Source organism: Cebus imitator, unplaced genomic scaffold (assembly GCF_001604975.1).
Source record: "Cebus imitator isolate Cc_AM_T3 unplaced genomic scaffold, Cebus_imitator-1.0 Scaffold808, whole genome shotgun sequence".
Taxonomy (NCBI): Eukaryota; Metazoa; Chordata; class Mammalia; order Primates; family Cebidae; genus Cebus; species Cebus imitator.
In genome coordinates, this window is record NW_016108123.1 from 232,383 (window position 1) to 245,313 (window position 12,931).

Consider the following 12,931-nt stretch of genomic DNA (forward strand, 5'->3'; position numbering starts at 1 on the left):
CAAAGATTGGATGGTTGTAGATGTGTGATGTTACTTCCGCAGTCTCTGTTTTGTTCCATTGGCCTGTATCTCTGTTTTGGTGTCAATACCATTCTGTTTTAATTACTGTAGTTTTGTAGTATAGTTAGAAGTCTGGTAGCATGATGCCTCCAGCTTTGTTTTTGTTTTTGTTTTTTTGCTTTGGATTTTCTTGGCTGTGCAGGCTCTCTTTTGGTTTTATGTGGAATTTAAGGTGGTTTTTCCCAGTTCTGTGGAGAAGGTCACTGGTAGCTTGATGGGAATAGCATTGAATCTATTCCTGTGGAATGTTTTTCCATCTGTTTGTGTCCTGTCTTATTTCCTGGAGTAGTGATCTGTCATTCTCTTTGACGAGGCCCTTCACAAACCTTGTTAGTTGTATTTTTAGGTATTTTATTCTCTATTTGTAACAGTTTTGAGTGGGAGTGCACTCATGATTTGACTCTCTGATTGTTATTGGTGTACAGGAATGCTTGTGATTTTTGCACATTGATTTTGTATCCTGAGACTTTGTTGAAGTTGCTTATCAGCTTAAGGAGATTTTGGGCTGAGATGATGGGGTCTTGTTAATACACAATCATGTTTTCTGCAAATAAAGACAATTTGACTTTCTTTTTTCTTAATTGAATATCTTTTATTTCTTTTATTAATTATTATTATTATTATTATTATTTGCCTGATTGCCCTGGCCAGAACTTCCAATATTATGTTGAATACGAATGGTGAGAGAGGGCATCCTTGTCTAGTGCCAGATTTCAAAGGGAATGCTTCCAGTTTTTGCCTGTTCAGTGTGATATTAGCTGTGGGTTTGTCATGAATACCTCATTCTTTTGAGAGACGTTTCATCAATACCTAGTTTATTAAGAGTTTTTAGCTTAAAGCGCTGTTGAATTTTGTCAAAGGTCTTCTCTGCATCTATTGAGACAGTCGTGGTTTTTGTCTTTGGTTCTGTTTGTGTGATGGATTACATTTATAGATTTGCATATATTAAACAAGCTTTGCATCCCAAGGATGAAGCTGACTTGATCCCGTTGGATAACTTGTTGATGTGCTGTTGGATTCAGGTTGCCAGTATTGAGGATTTCCACATCACTCTTCATCATGGATACTGGCCTGAACATTTTTTCTTATTTGTGTCTCTGCTAGATTTTGGTATGAGGATAATGTTGGTCTCATCAAATGAGTTAGGGAGTATTCCCTGTCTTTGTATTGTTTGGAACAGTTTCAGAAGGAATGGTACCAGTTCCTTTTTGTACCTTTGGTAGAATTCAGCTGTGAACCTGTCTGGACCTGATATTTTTTGGTTGGTAGGCTATTAATTGCTCCTTAACTTGAGACCCTGTTATTGGTCTATTTAGGGATTTAGCTTCTTGTAATTTAGTTGTAGGAGGGTGTAAGTGTCCTGGAATTTATCCATGTTTTCTGGATTTTCTTGTTTATTTGCACAGAGGTGTTTGTAGCAATCTCTGATGGTAGTTTGTATTTCTGTGGGATCGCTGGTGATACACCCTTTATCATCTTTTATTGCATCTATTCAATTCTACTCTTTGTAGTCTGGCTAGTGGCCTATTTTGTTGATCTTTTAATAAAGCCAGATCCTTGAGTTACTGATTTTTTCTTTGAAGGTTTTTTGCCTGTCTATCTCCTTCAGTTCTGCTCTGATCTTAGTTATTTCTTGTTTTCTACTAGCTTTTGTGAATTTGTTTGATCTTGTTCCTCTAATTCTTTTAATTGTGATGTTAGAGTGTCGATTTTAGATCTTTTCTAGTTTCTTATGTGGGCATTTAGTGGTATAAATTTCCTCTAGACACTTGTTTAAATGTGTCCCTGAGATGCTAGTACTGTGTCTTCGTTCTCATAGGTTTCAAAGAATACTTTATTTCTGTCATCATTTCATTATTTATCCAGTAGTATTAAGAGCAGGTTGTTCAGTTTTCATGCAGTTGTGTGGTTTGGGTGAGTTTCTTAATCCTGATTTCTAATTTGATTGCACTGTGCTCCAAGAGACTTTTTGTTACGATTTTGGGGTTTATTTTATTTGCTTTTCAGACCTCAAGTGGTCCTCCCCCTTTAGCCTCCCAAAGTGCTAGGATTACAGATGTGAGCCACTGAGCCCAGTGAAATTCTAGATTTTGTTGGTAGGAAGACAGAGTTGTTTTGGATACATGTGTTTGGGACGGTCCTACCTTGGGGTCCAGCTAATTGTGGAAAATACCTCCTGTTAGAGCTTTTGTGCAGAGACTGAACCTGGGGCTTTTGTTTCTGTTCCATTGTCCTCATGATGCCATCAGAAAGAAAGGAGAATCTCACAACAAAAGTCAATGTTAGTTTCCACTTAGTCTGTTTTCCTGAGGGTTATCTAATAGACAGAATAGAGCTGACACATTCAATATTATAGTGATTCTTGTAAAGGGTGTCAGCTTTCAAGCTACATTTACTAATGTGGCATAGTGGGTACTGTTTTAAATGTTAGGGACTTTTCACTGGAACTTAACACACCTTGAAAGAGTCAGGGTTTTTATCAATTTCTACCATTTCTTTACTTTTAGAAGCAGTGACAAGCAAGTGAAAGGAGGGAACTATTATTAACAGTTTGTATCTTACCATGACTAACTTAGTGCAGTTATTGCCCTATACATGCTAAGTTAATAGTGGTCTTACATAAGAACTCTGGAAAATGAACTAAAAAAGCTTTGTACACCTTTTAATTGAAATATGTATTGCAAGGCATTTCTTCTACTCTTCCCCAAGTACTGGCTTCTTTTATAGGAGTCTCTGCAATTCAATATCTTTTATAAAGAGCAAAACACTAAGCTTTCATTGGCATTTCATTTCACCCATTTTTCAGGCATCATCTTCGGCTTATCAGCTAGAATAAGCTCAGCAGGCGTTTGTTTACCAGATCTTTCTTAACTCTGCGGTAAAGCATAGTATACAAAGGATTTTGTAACTTAGGATGTTGGGTGCTGCTCTTTTATCTGTTTTCTTAGGGGTTGCCACAAGAACCCCAAAGGACTGGCCAAGTATACTGACCTAAGAAACAGAATCTTGGGCCATTTTTGTGAGTTTTGATAGGGTCTGTGGGTACTTTCTTGTGACATACCTGAACATTAGTATCACCTATATCATCTGAATAAATGAATTATCTGAATTATACAAAATTACTTTCAAATCACTTCTTTGAGTCTCAGTATACTTTCTAATGCTGAGGCAAAACTTTTGGTCCTTTTAATTCCTTTGGCTTCTTACCATGTCAGAACACATATCCCACTGGCCCTGGATTTCTGTTAAAAATCTGTGTTTTGGATCAACAAATGCCTTTGTGATAGGGAAGGTTAAACTGCAGAAATCACTGGTCACTGTTAGAATCGAACAGTTTTTAACTTAAAACGTAACTTTAATTTTCTTCTATCTCAGAACCTCATCTTTAAGACCCTCAGATTGAGTTGGTTTCTTCTCTTCCCCATCAGTTTTTGAGAGCTCATTTAAGTGTAATATGTTTGTTTCCTTGATTTATAGCTTATAATTTCAAACGTATCATGGAGTTTCTTAGGCTAGGCTAGTAGTTTATGTTTTGTTAGCAGAGGCAGAAAGTGAAGACAGTTTGCTGACTTTGGTGTGTCTTCATTTTCCTTTTGTTTTTGTTTTATTAAATGTATCTTCATGTAAAAAAGAGGACCCACGTCTGAGTCTTTATTAGAAATGGTTTCACGGAAAGCTTTTCTTAAAACATGCTTATTCTCTTATAAATAAAACAGCCATGACAAGGTAGACTGTGCCTTATGTAGTTTGCTTATATTAGGTAGCTATGTCCCACCAAAGTAAGTCCATATTTCTGAAATGAATGCATTCTTCCAGGGCTGCTTGACAGTCCTCGGAATATTAGAAGATTCCCCCTCTAGAGATTGGATTAGCCAGCAGTCGAGTTAAAGGCCTTCAGTTATGTTCTAGTGTCTTTCTTATTGGCCTGAATTTCTCCAGTTCACTTTCCTTCTCAGTCATCCCCCCTTTCTTCCAACCCAGCCACTCACAGCTCTTTTATGCTTTTTTCCCAAAACGACTTTTCTACCTTTGAAGAATTATTGTTGGACAAACAATGCACGGGAAAGATTGGAAAATCCTTGGGGGCTTGCCTTAAAATGCTAGCTGTCATCTAATTCACAAAAAGTGTTTTCATACTGACATATTCTTTAAAGTACAATTTTGAAATGACACCTCATCTTCTTTGTCATGGTGAGCCCATCTGTGTTATTTGGTTTTAAAGGCAGCAGACTTCTGTCATTTTTGTTGTTGTTGTTGTTGTTGTTGTTTTCTTTGTGTTTTAGGTTTTGGGTTACATGTGAAGAATATGCAAGATGGTTGCATAGGTACACACATGGCAGCATGATTTGCTGCCTTCCTCCCCTTCACCTGTATCTGGCATTTCTACCCATGTTATCTCTCCCCAACTCCCCACCCCTTGCTGTCCTTCCCCTGTTTCCCCGCAACAGACCCCAGTGTGTAATGCTCCCTCACTGTGTCCATGTATTCTCATTGTTCAACACCCACCTGTGAGTGAGAACATGCAGTGTTTGATTTTCTGTTCTTGTGTCAGTTTGCTGAGAATGATGATTCCCAGATTCATCCATGTCCCTACAAAGGACACAAACTCATCGTTTTTGATGGCTGCATAATATTCCATGGTGAATATGTGCCACATTTTCCCTGTCCAGTCTATCATCGTGGGCATTTGGGTTGGTTCCAGGTCTTTGTTATTGTGAACAGTGCTGCAATGAACATTCGTGTGCATATGTCCTTATAGTAGAATGATTTATAGTTCTTTGGATATATACCCAGTAATGGGATTGCTGAGTCAAATGGAATTTCTATTTCTAGGTTGTTGAGGAATCGCCACACTGTCTTCCACAATGGTTGAACTAATTTACACTCCCACCAACAGTATAAAAGTGTTCCTAATTCTCCACATCCTCTCCAGCGTCTGTCATCTCCAGATATTTTAATGATCTCCATTCTAACTGGAATGAAATGGTATCTCAGTGTGGTTTTGATTTGCATTTCTCTAATGACCAGTGATGATGAGCATTTTTACATATGTTTGTTGACCTCATACATGTCTTCTTTTGTAAAGTGTCTGTTCATATCCTTTGCCCACTTTTGAATGGGCTTGTTTGTTTTTTCTCATAAATCTGTTCTAGTTCTTTGTAAATTCTGGATATCAGCCCTTTGTCAGATGGGTAGACTGCAAAAATTTTTTCCCATTCTGTTGCTGATTCACTCTAATGACTGTTTCTTTTGCCGTGCAGAAGCTGTGGATTTTGATTAGATCCCATTTGTCTGTTTTGGCTTTCGTTGCCAATGCTTTTGGTGTTTTGGTCATGAAGTCCTTTCCTACGCCTGTGTCCTGAATTGTTTTGCCTAGATATTTATCTAGGGTTTTTATGGTGTCAGGTCTTATGTTTAAGTCTTTAATCCACCTTGAGTTAATTTTAGTGTAAGGTGTCAGGAAGGGGTCCAGTTTCTGCTTTCTGTACACGGCTAGCCAGTTTTCCCAACACCATTTATTAAACAGGAAATCCTTTCCCATTGCTTGTTATTGTCATTTTTGTTGAAGATTGAATGGTTGTAGTTATGTTTTGTTGCCCCTGAGGCCTCTGTTCTGTTCCATTTGTCTATATGTCTGTTTTGGTACCAGTACCATGCTGTTTTGATTACTGTAGCCTTGTAGTATAGTTTGAAGTCTGGTAGTGTGATGCCTCCCTCTTTGTTCTTTTTGCTTAGAATTGACTTGGCTATGCGGGCTCTCTTTTGGTTCCATATAAAGTTTAAGGTGGTTTTTTTTCAGTTCTGTGAAGAAAGTCATTGGTAGCTTGATGAGGATAGTGTTGAATCTGTAAATTACTTTGGGCAGTATGGCCATTTTCATGATGTTGATTCTTCCTAACCATGAACATGGAATGTTTCTCCATCTGTTTGTGATCTTTGTTACTTCATTGAGCAGTGGCTTGTAGCTCTCCGAAGAGGTCCTTTATGTTCCTTGTTAGTTGTATTCCTAAGTATTTTATTCTCTTTGTGGTAATTGTGAATGGCAGTTGGTTCTTGATTTGTCTCTCTTTAAGTCTGTTATTGGTGTATAGGAATGCTTGTGATTTTTGCACATTGATTTTGTATCCTGAGACTTTGCTGAAGTTGCTTATCAGTTTCAGGAGATTTTGGGCTGAGATGATGGGGTCTTCTAGATGCACAATTATGTTGTCTGCAAATAGAGGCAATTTGACTTCGTCGTTTCCTATATGAATACCTTTTCTTTTTTTGCCTGATTGCTCTCTCCAGAACTTCCAGTACTATATTGAATAGGAGTGGCGAGAGAGGGCATCCTTGTCTAGTGCCAGATTTCAAAGGAAATGCTTCCAGTTTTTGCCCATTCAGTATGATACTGGCTGTTGGTTTGTCCTAAATAGCTTTTATTATTTTGAGAGAAATTCCATCAATACCTAGTTTATTGAAGGTTTTTAGAATAAAGCGCTGTTGAATTTTGTTAAAGACCTTCTCTGCATCAATTGAGATAATCATGTGGTTTTTGTATTTGGTTCTGTTTATGTGATGAATTACGTTTATAGACTTGCGTATATTGAACCAGCCTTGCATCACGGGGATGAATCCTACTTGATCATGGTGGATAAGCTTTTTAATGTGCTGTTGCAATCAGCTAGCCAGTATTTTATTGAAGATTTTTGCATCTATGTTCATCGTGGATATTGGCCTAAAGTTTTCTTTTCTTGCTGACTCTCTGCTGGGTTTTGGTATCAGGATGATGTTGGTCTCATAAAATGGTTTGGCAAGGATTCCCTCTTTTCGGATTATTTGGAATAGTTTCAGAAGGAATGGTACCATCTCCTCTTTGTATGTCTGGTAGAATTCAGCTCTGAACCCATCTGGACCTGGGCTTTTTTGGGGTGATATGTTCTTAATTGCTCCCTCAACTTCTGCCCTTGTTATTGGTCTATTCAGGGTTTCGACTTCTTCCTGGTTTAGGCTTGGGAGGATGCAAGTGTCCAGGAATTTATGTGTTTCTTCCAGTTTTACTAGTTTATGTGCATAGAGTTGTTTCTAGTAATCTCTGATGATGGTTTGAATTTCTGTGGAATCTGTGGTGGTATCCCCTTTATCATTTTTTATTACATCTATTTCATTATTCTCTCTTTTCTTTTTTATTAATCTGGCTAGTAGTCTGCCTGTTTTGTTAATCTTTGGAAAAAACAGCTCCTGGATTTACTGATTTTTTGAAGGGTTTTTTTTGCGTCTCTGTCGCCTTCAGTTCTGCTATGATCTTAGTTATTTCTTGTCTTTTGCTAGGTTTTGAGTTTTTTTGATCTTGCTACTCTAGCTCTTTCAGTTTTGAGGATAGGGAGTTGATTTTAGATCTCTCCTTGCTTCTCATGTGGGCATTTATTGCTATATATTTTCCTCTAAAGACTACTTTAAATGTGTCCGAGAGATTCTGGTATGTTATTTCTTCATTCTTGTAGGTTTCGAAGAACATCTTTATTTCTGCCTTCCTTTCATTGTTTATCCAGTCAACATTCAAGAGCCAGTGGTTCAGTTTCCATGAAGCTGTGTCATTCTGAGTTAGTTTATGAATTCTGAGTTCCAACTTGATTGCACTGTGGTCTGAGAGACTGTTTTTTATGATTTCCATTCTTCTGCAATTGCTGAGGAGTGATTTACTCCCAATTATGTGGCCAATTTTAGAGTAGGTGCGATGTGGTGCTGAGAAGAATGTATATTCTGCTGATTTCGGGTGGAGAGTTCTGTAAATGTCTTTAGGTTTGCTTGGTCCAGGTCTGAGATCAAGTCCTGGATATTCTTGTTAATTTTCTGTCTGGTTGATCTGTCTGATATTAACAATGGGGTGTTAAAAGTCTCCCACTATTATTGTGTGGGAGCCTAAGTCTCTTTGTAAGTCATTTAGAACTTGCCCTCTTTATCTGGGTGCTCCTGTATTGGGTGCGTATTTATTTAGGATCATTAGCTCTTCCTGTTGCATTGATCCTTTTACCATTATGTAATGCCCTTCTTTGTCTCTTTTGATCTTTGTTGGTTTAAAGTCTATTTTATCAGAGACGAGAATTGCAACTCCTCCTTTTTTTTTGCTCTCCATTTGCTTGGTAAATCTTCCTCCATCCCTTTATTTTGAGCCTTTGTGTATCCTTGCATGTGAAATGGGTTTCCTGGATACAGTACATCCACGGGTTTTGGTTTTTTATCTAATTTGCCAGTCTGTATCTTTTGATTGGGGCATTTAGCCCATTTACATTTAGAGTTAATATTGTTATGTTTGAATTTTATCCACCATTTTGATGGTAGTTGTCTCCTTTCCCTCTTTGTTGATGCAGTTTCTTCATTGTGTTGATGCTCTTTACCATCTGGTATGTTTTTGGAGCGTGTGGTACTGGTTGTTCCTTTCCATGGTACTGGTTGTTCCTTTCTATCTGTGGAACTTCTTTCAGGAGCTCTTGTAAAGCAGGCCCGGTGGGGATGAAATCTCTGAGTACTTGCTTGTTGGCAAAGGATTTTATTTTTCCTTCACTTTTGAAGCTTAGTTTGAGTGGATATGGAATTCTGAGTTGAAAGTTCGTTTTTTTAAAGGATGTTGAATATTGGCCCCCACTCTCTTCTGTCTTGTAGGGTTCCTGCTGAAAGGTCTGCTATGCGTTCGATGGGCTTCACTTTGTGGCTAACCCGATGTTTCTCGCTGGCTGCCCTTAGCATTTTCTCCTTCATGTCAACCCTGGTGAATCTGACAAGTATGTGCCTTGTGGTTGCTCTTGTTGAGCAATATCTTTGTGGGGTTTTCTATATTTCCTGGACTTGAATATTGGCCTGCCTTGTTAGTTTGGGGAACTTTTCCTGGATGACATCCTGAAGAGTATTTTTCAGCTTGAATTCATTCTCTCCATCACATTCAGGTACACCTATCAAACGTAGATTAGCTCTTTTCACATAGTCCCACATTTCTTGGAGACTTTGTTCATTCCCTTTTACCCTTTTTCCTCCCCTCTTGCCTTCTTCTTTTATTTCATTGAGTTGATCTTTGACCTCTGATATCTTTTCTTCTGCTTCATCAATTTGGCTGTTGCAACTTTTGTGTGCTTCACGAAGTTCTCGTGTAGTGTTTTTCAGCTCCATCACTTCTCTTATATCCCTCTCTAAGTTGTCTATTCTCATTAGCATTTCATCAAATCTTTTTTCAACATTCTTAGTTTCTTTGCATTGGGTTAAAACATGTTCTTTTAGCTCACAGAAGTTTATTATTACCCACTTTCTCAAGCCTGATTCTGTCAATTCATCATACTCATTCTCCATCCAGCCTTATTCCCTTGCTGGTGAGGAGTTGTGATCCCTTGTAGGAAGAGAGGTGTTCTTTCATCTTTTTTGTGCTGGTTTCTTACCATCTTTGTGGATTTATTCACCTGTTGTCTCTGAAGTTGTTGACTTTCATATTGGGTCTCTGAGTGGACGTCTAGTTTGTTGATGATGAAGTTATTTCCTTCCGTTTGTTAGTTTTCCTCCTAACAGTCAGGCCCCTCTGCTCTAGGACTGCTGAGGTCCAGTCCAGGCCCTCCTTGCCTGGGGATGACCTGCAGCAGATGCAGAACAGTAAGGGTTGCTGCCATTTTCTTTTTCTTCCATCTTTGTCCGAGAAGGATATCCACCAAATGTCAATCTGAGCTCTCCTTTATGAGGTGACTCTTTGGATACACAGGGGTCAGGGAGCTCCTTGAGGAGACAGGCTGTCCTTTCTAGGACTATCAAACAGAGCTGTGGCTTAATTACAGTAGCCTCATATTTTTTCTTTGCACAAATAAACAGCAAATTCTTATTTTCTAATGTGTGGCTTTTTTTTCCCCTTGTGAATAATAGTAGGGTTTGAATATTTGTCATTGTTTTGGCACCATGTTAAGATCTCCTGGAATACCACCCATATTTCCTCTGACTCTTCAGGAAATAAATCTTTTCTTTCCTTCCTTCGTACATGTTACCTGCACCCTCCCTGTAGGCAGTGGGGCATCATCAAACCAAACACTAAGAGCATATGATATTTCTGGCTGCCTGAGAGAATGAACATTAGTTGAAATAATAGAAGAAAAATGTGTTTGTGTTAATTGGGGTTTTAATAAATTATCCTGCATTACCAGAGGCATGCTGTTTTCTCTTTCCTTTTCCCTTTATTTTTTCCTTGACCTTTCCCTTCCTGTTTTCCTTTTCCCCTTCCCCTTTCCTCCTCTTTCCTTCTCCCCTCTTTCCTCACCTTACAGAATTTAATTCACAGTTCTTTGGGTTAGAAGTTCAGCCTCTCTCACTTAGAAAGGACTGCATTTTTTTGTGGAAGCTCTGGGGAAGGTGGTGGCTGTAGGACTGAGATCTTTGTCTCCTTGTTGACTAGAAGCTGAGGGCTGCCAGTCTTTTAGAGACCAACTGCATTGTTTGCCTAATGATCCCACCCATCACACACACTAAATGGCCTTTAACCCAGTCAGAAACAGTTCTCCACTTTTAAGGGCCCACAGGAATAATCTCCCTTTCTTATGTACTGTCACTGTAATAACACCACATGCAGTCCCCTTTGACTTGGCAAGTAGAGTTAATAAGTACTAGAAAGTGGGATGTACACATACTCATGGGCTATAAAGACAAAAGAAAAGTGGCTGGGAGGCAGTTGAAGCCAAGAGTTTAAGATTTGGCTACTGGTGGAAAGCAAATTCTGAATTGTGATATGTAACATAAAAATAAAGGTTTTCTTTTGTTTTGCAGTGGCTTATATTTGTAATTCCAACACTTTGAGAAAGCTGAGATGGAATTCTTGCTGGACCCCAGGAGTTTGAGACCAACCTGGGCAATATATTTATAACCTCTCTCTACGAAAAGTAAAAATCAAAAGAAATTAGCCAGATGTGGTGGTGCATTCCTGTAGTACCATTTACTCTGAAGATGGAGGTGGGCGGACCAATTGATGCTTTCGCCCGGGAGTTCGAAGTTTCAATGAGCCCTGATTCTGGTGCTGCACTCAAGCCTGGGAGACAGGGCAAGACTATGTCTCTTGTTGAATTCTATAAAAGAATCGGTTATGGAAGGAGTAAGAATCAATGTCCTTCCTCTGTCGAGTCTTAAAGGATACACTTGCCAGTAAGTCCTCATTTGGTGCTATCTTTTTGAACTCTCTTCTTGCATGTCACATCTGGTGTTTCTGAAGAGACTGAAGTGGAATGACCATATAAAGGACAGAGAGAAGACCGAGGGGCTCCTTCAGGACACAGGAAGGAAAAACATTGAAGTATTTGGTGTAATGTTAAGATCTGTGTTGGAACTGCCATGTCTGTTTGTGTGTTTGACTGCACTACTGATAATCAAATTTTGGTTTGGTTTTGAGTCTATCCATTGCCACTGTCACTCTTCTTTTAGAGGATTTTATCCCAGAAATGTTCATCTCTGACTTAATATGATTCTCTGTCAACTATCTTATTTGAGCTTGTTCTTCCTGTACTGCACTAACTGGTGAGCTCAACGAGCTACATTGTCAACCCGTGACTTTATTTCTGAGTCTCTTATACTTTGCCCTTATGTTCAAAGGCAGCTTGCATAAAATACTGCTCCACTGTTGAACTTTAAATATGTCTTCACATTGGTCCTAATCTTTGCCCTACTCATGGCCAAGACCTGACAGCCTCTTTCTGTCTGGCAGAGATGAAGCTGCCATCAGACTTCTGTGCTCAGGCTTTGAAGGTATGGTTTCCTCCGACCCTCTTTTCTACCAGGAGGGGTGGCAGAAAGAACTCACCTTCTCCCCTGTAACTCAAACTGGTCCAAAAACATAACTCCTCCACAGCAGGGAAAGAACAACTCAGGCCCATGACTCTTCATGTAGGACATCCAAATACTTAATCCCAATCCTAAAAGACAGACAAAGGAGGAAAGGTGAAAGAACAAAGGAATGAGCACTGTGAAGTCCTGACCATACACAAAAATCAATATTACCAAATGAAACATTACTTTCTCATCTATTCTTGAGTCATATTTTTTGAGAACCTGCTATTTGACATGGACTGAAGAAAATAGAAAACACTGAAGCTTGAGCTCAGGTATGGGATTTTTTTTTTTTAAATTGATAATTTAAAGTCAACAGAAGGCAAGCAAGGTTCTGCCAGTGACAAGTCTATGAAGAAATAAAATGGGACTGAAATAGAGACCTCTCTAGATCAGACACTAAGAAGGCCTCTGAGCAGTGACATTTGTGAGTCAGTAGTACAAAGAATCGATCAAGACTATATGCAAGTCAGAGGCACATTAATACTTTAACTCCATAAATGAAGGGGTGGATCCATGATTTCCATTTGTATTAGTTTGCTAAGGAGTAAAATGGGTAACTTAAATTACTTGTATTATAATCCTAGAGGTTAGAAGTTCAAAATCAAGGTGTTGATAGGCCATGCTGCCTCAGTGGATAGGAAGGATCTGTTACAGCTGTCTCTAAGCTCTGGTAGTTCCTTGGCTTGTGGCAGCATAACCAGCCTTCACATGGCATTCTCCCTGTGTGATGGGGACATTCTTAAGTGAAAGCTTATGTTTGTTTTTAGGGGCACTTGTATGGTTTTGAAAACTGTAAATGACTTTAAGTGCAGTTTGGTACTTGATCCATTCGTGGTAGGAAGCCAGGAGTCTCAACCACCAGTGCCATTGCACCTGCAGTGCAAATGTTAGCATGGTGAAAAGGGCAGGTAATGTTTTTGTATAAAAATAATTGTGATTTTATGTATTCCTGGAAAGGGTCCCAGGATGTAGATTTTAGGCATAGGTGTGTTGAAACAGGCACATGCAAATACCTAGGAATTGACCATCTTCAATAGCTCCTTTTCTA